The sequence below is a fragment of the Triturus cristatus genome, chromosome 2_2 (genome assembly GCF_964204655.1).
Source record: "Triturus cristatus chromosome 2_2, aTriCri1.1, whole genome shotgun sequence".
Lineage (NCBI taxonomy): Eukaryota > Metazoa > Chordata > Amphibia > Caudata > Salamandridae > Triturus > Triturus cristatus.
The window spans coordinates 766,278,504-766,284,503 of record NC_140582.1 but is presented as its reverse complement, the minus strand read 5'-3'; positions in this window follow the sequence as shown (position 1 = coordinate 766,284,503).

Sequence of the window (6,000 nt, the reverse complement as noted above, 5' to 3'; positions counted from 1 at the left end):
TGGGGGTCTGTGATCGCGGAGATGGTGTGTTGCCTTTGTTTGTGTTTTAAGTAGGATGCTAGAATTTTCCCCACTTTGTTGGCTTCGCACAGGTTAATTGCCTTGTATTTTTTAACCCACGGGCCTGCTCTCTCGCTTAGAATTCTATTGTATACGTATTTCTTTCTTGTAAGATCTGTCAGGACCCCCAAGTTCTTTGTGTCTTAAATGTGTGATGATTCTAGTGAATATAGAGCTCTTGCTGGTCTGAATGGGCCTTGGCATTTTTGTTCATCCTGCCTTTGATGTCCATAATCGTTCCCCTAATTGTGGTTTTTAGGGCGTCCCAAATGATGTTGGGGTCCGCATCGGCTGTGTCATTAAAATTAATGTATTCCGTAATGGCTTGTTCTATTCTGGTTCTATTACTTTGTTCTTTTAGGACATCGCTATTAAATCTCCATCTACGGGGGTGATCTTCATTATGGCGGCCATTTAGGAGTAGGCTGATACAGGAATGGTCTGAAATTGTTCTCGTGGCTATGTCCGGATGCTCTATTAGGTGGGTGTGTGAGCCAGAGATTAGTATGTAGTCGATTCTGCTATATGAGTTGTGTGGGTTTGAGTAGAAGGTGTAATCTCTTGTGTCCGGATGTTGAAGTCTCCAGGTGTCTTTCAGGTTGTATTTGGTACATATATTTCTAAGTACTTTGGGGCAGATTTATGAGCCCCTTGCGCCACTTTTGCGTCACTTTTCCCATGTTAAAAGTGACGCAAAAGTGGCGCAAGGGGCTCATAAATCTGCCCCTTTATGTCTCCCCGGAGGTAGTGTGTGGCAATGCGATTGTCTGTCTAGGGTGTCGTCCAATGCCATATTAAAATTACCTGTTACCACTGTTAGCTCATTTTGTATTAGCGCTTCCATCCTTTCTGACACGTTATCCCAGAAGATGGCATCATCCGTGTTTGGGCCATATATATTAAGTACATGACATTTTTGGTCTCCCCTTTTGAGGTGTGTCACTAGGATTCTTCCCTCTAACTCATATTTATGGTCTTCTATGCTTATCTTGGAGTTCTTATTTATTAATGTGATCACTCCACGTTTTTTCCCTACAGCCTGAGAGCACGCCATTTACCCTGTCCATCTTGCCCTAATCCGTTCTGCATCATCTTGTGATAGCCTGGTTTCTTGGAGGAGAAATACGTCCGCTTTTGTTTTAGCTAAATAGTCATGTACTTTCTTCCTTTTGACTGGGTGGTTAGGCCTTTGACATTCAAGGACACAATCTTCAGATTGGATGAGAGAGATGGTGCCTTATTTTGTATGGATGTCATTATGTGAGGCTAAGCTGTGGTTCTGAGGTTCAGACCCTGCCCCCTTTCGATATGATAGTACTCACGTTGGTTCATAGTGTTTCGTGGGTATTGTCCCTGACTCAGGTCTCTCTCTGTGCATATATTCGCTTTTGCCGTGCTTCTTTCGTTTCAACAATGTGCATGAGTTTGTGGGTGGGGAGATTTGGAGACAAGAGGGTGCATGAGGTAGAAGATACATTCGAGTGCTTGACAAACAGAGCTAGAACTAACATGACATACAGACAATTAAACCCCCCTGCAAGAGACCTCCCTCCCGCCCCCCACGTCCTACTAGTTGACTTTTGGACGTGTGACAGCAAAGCTCCTTCTCCCCTTCCCTGGGATGTTATTTCTACCGTGCTTATCAGCTTTGCCTCCCAAATTACTTGCATCTTATTTGCTCTATTTGCCTCTTAGTTAGACTGGAGGTCTGTCACATAACATTGATTTTAAGAAAAGGATTTTATTGATCTAGTGTTCGCTTAATTTGCTTCAAGACATTAAAACCGCATGTCTGCGATGTTGGATTCAGTGATTGTTCCTTCCAGGTGCCAAGCAGCTCCCAGCCGCAGTCTTTTCTGAAGGTCGATCCATGGCATTGGTTCTTGAGGTAGTCGAGTGGCTAGAAATAATGGTTTAAGTGAGGTAGATATTGAGGGTGAGGTAGGTGGTTGTATATGTGATAGGGTCCGGGGTTATCAGGTGAAAACAGCTTCACACGCTCTCCCCTAGTTCTGGTGAGGCTCTTCTCTTGTTCGCGTTTGCTTGCGATAGCTCCATATCTTGTGTTGATGGTCCTTGTAAATAGTTGGTTAGATCATTGGGGTCTTTGAAGATGTGCACTCTGCCCCTGTCTGTGGCTTTGAATTTCGTAGGGCCTATGAAAGAGAAGAGGATGTTTTCCTTCCTCAGTTTTTCCCTTTGTATAAGAAATCGTTTCCTTATATCTACTGTGTGTTTCGAGTAGTCCTGAGTTAGGATTATTTTTGGGCCGTTCCACATCAAATTCTGCTTTTTTCTGGCCAATGCAAAAATGGCTTCCGTATGTTAGAGTCTCAGTGGTTTGCATATTATAGGGCGCGGCCCAGCCAACGTCGGTCTATATGCCGGAACTCTGTAGGCTTTGTCTAGTTCAAGATGCATATCGAACTTCAGGTTGGTGAGTTTAGGGATCAAATCTTGTAGGAAGGCCATGCATGAACCGTTTTTCTCTTCTTCTCCTTCTGCGATTCCTAAAATCCTGATGTTCCCTCTTCTATTGCGATCATCCATCTCAGCTGTTTGTTTTAGAAGTATTGCTGTTGTTTTTGAGAGTTCCTGCAGAGCCTTGTTGGATTTTTGCTCTTTGTCTTCCACATCACTTACACTCTGTTCTACATCCGCTAGTCTGTTATTTGCTGCATGTATGCCTGCTCTAACTGCAGCCAATTCCAGCTGTATGGCATCCGTGCTTTGCTTGGTCGATTTCGCTAGATCATGTACATCTGCCAGTTTTTTTAGGATCATGTCTAGCGTGCTGTTAATGTCTGGTCTTTGTTTGATAGGGGATTCCAAATTCTCACTCTTATTTTTTTTTGCTTGTTGTGTGAGCTTCCCATCGTTACCAGCCATCGCAGCTCAACCCCTCTTCTCCTGTTGCAGTGAAACTAGCCCATGTGCTCCCTATCCCCATAAGAGAATAATGGGATAAATACTGTAAAGCACACTGACTTTCCCTGGCATGTTTCTTCCCACTGTATAGAGCCTATTCCATGTCACCACCCAATTCTGCATAAGTCCTGCCACACCATTGACTTTGTAGCTGCTCCTGGACTGCGCATGCCAGGAATCTCCCCTGTGCAGCCCACACACGTGTGCACACGCATGTACACATGTGTCTGCATGTAACCAGCCTGGTGCCCCTTACTCCAGCAGCTGCGCAGCGGCCTAGTCATGCTAGGGGGCACCAGTAAAATCCACATGCAGTCTCTTTCATCATGAGTTCACTGTGGATGAGTCCCAACTTATGAGGCTCTCCCACAGTAAAAGCTCAACAAATAGGTGCTCAAAAAGCAAAAAATCCGGGTGGCTCAGAGTGTCAGAACCACCTTCTAATCAGCCAATCAGAGGCAAGCTTGTGCTCGGAACGGCTCAGCCAATCAGATCTCACAATTCTCAAATATTTACACCATTTAAAGAAAAGCATGCTTTCTGGACCAAGAGTTATCTGTCTGCAAAATTTGGTGTATATCCGTTCAGCAGTTCGGGCTTAGCCATGTCTAAAGCTTCCTATGGAAATTAACCTTAGAGAAAACATGTTTTGGGACCCCCCTTTTTTCTCGGCTCCCGCTTGAGGAATCACCCTGAAACTTTCAGGACAGGAGCTGATCTATATATATATATATTCACTGAAAAAACCATAGGTTTCACACATGTTATAGTTAGCTGGACATTTTACTGATAAAAAACCAATGAAATTCCCCCGTTATAGTTACTGTAGGCAACTATAACTCACGCGACCGCAATCCTCTGCTGATGCTAATACTGTATTTAGACACTTATTTGCCCATATCTTCTTCCATTAAATTTTAGCTATACATATATTACAAATATTTTTTTTTCATAAAGACACATATGTCATCAGCAGAGGATTACGGTCGCGTGAGTTATAGTTGCCTACAGTAACTATAACGGGGGAATTTCATTGGTTTTTTATCAGTAAAATGTCCAGCTAACTATAACATGTGTGAAACCTATGGTTTTTTCAGTGAATTAGCAAGGTTTTTTAAATGCTATTTCCTAACTATACCGTGTGTGAAACCTATGGTTTTTTCAGTGAATTTGTACGGTTTTTTAAATGCTAAGTTACTTTACGCCATTTGTGGCGTGCGCGCCCACTTAACGCAGTTCGTTCCGTGCACGGTTTTTATCAACTTTAATAAGCCCTGTACATTTGGTGGCCTTCGGCCACCAAAAGCACAGGGGGTGAGGTCAATGTGGATAGTGTTTTTTTTATTTCGATTTTATAATTTCATGTTGCCAAAATTACGTTTTTTTTCTCTATTAATAAGCCCTGCACATTTGGTGGCCTGCGGCCACCAAAAGCACAGGGGGTGGGGTAAGTGTGGATAGTGTTTTTTTTATTTTTATTTTTTTACCGTAAGCGTACGGTAAGCTTACGGTAAGCGTACGGTAAGCGTACGGTAAGCGTACCCCGCGAAATTGCCGAAAAAAAAATAAAACCGTTTTTGCTCTTGGGGGATGTTTGGGGACTCCCTCAACATGACTATGTGGGAGGGAGTTGTCAAAACAGCCCCGTAACATGTTTTTGGCCCTCATGTTTGATAAACAACACTCAGTGCGAGAGACAAAATGGCGGACGCCGCTTTCTGGTTTCGGCCGATTCAAATGTTTACTAAGATCTAAGAGCCAATCAGAATCGCGCTCGCGCACGCCACCGTAAGCTTACGGTAAGCGTACGGTAAGCGTACGGTAAGCGTACCGTAAGCGGGCTCAGATATATATATTGATTTAAAGGCTATTTTCTCAGAATCTACTGAACAGATTTACACCAAACCTACAAAAGGCACTTCCTTGACCTAGGGACTACCTCTCTGCCAAATTTCTAGTAATTCTGTTCAGCCGTTCGGGCTGTAGCTCGTTCTAAAGGTCCTATGGAAAAATGCATGGGAAAAACGCGTTTTGGGACCCCCCTTTTATCTCAGCCCCCGCTTGACGAATCCCCCCGAGACTTTCAGGGTAGGAGCGGAGCGTAGCGCCCCACCTATTTTGAGAAATTCGCGAGGATTCGTCGACCGGCGCCAAAGTTATTCAAAATAGAATGTTGAGGTTTTCCTATGGAAACGTGGTCCTAACTATAACTACCTACTGGCGACCGCCAGTAGGTAATATATATATATATATATATATATATATATATATATATATATATATATATATATAGATATATATATACACACGCACTTAACAACCACATCCTTACAGTTTCATTGTAAAGGAATGCGTGGTAAAGGTATATGCATGGTAAAGGTAGGCATTTGGTGGAAATAACCACCTGGAACTTACTTACCCCATATTATTGGGAGTTTCAGGTGCAGTATTACTTCATCAGTAGTCCTGTAGCACTCAGAATGAGGCCCTTACTCCTGACATCATACAAATGATGCCACTTATGATTAAGATGGTTACAAATAAAGGGTAAACCCAAAATCAGTGGTACCTGGGTACTAAACAGTATATATTATGGTGGTCCCAGTATTTAAAACATCGGAATCGTGTCAGACAAGGCTAAAAAATACAATAATATTCGAATTACAGAGTCACTCGCTGGAAAAAATTGATGTGACAGTGTTATTTAATCGCACTGAAACTGGTTAGCATATAGTCAAAACAAGCATTAAAGGAAATACATTTTTGTAAAACATCATCATTGCAGTGCCCGAAGGGAAACGTGGAAAGGGGAAGGCAAGTGATTCAAGTGAGATGGTGAGGTAGGTAATATAGGTGGTGATAAATTATCACAATCAAACATTCAGGCATAAATTGTTCATATGCCAGGAAAGCAATCAGATATTCGTCCTATTACATAACATCTGTACATATTCAGCCATGTAACACACAAGTCCACAGTAAAGTAAGTACTGTTGAAGAGACTGGCTTTGG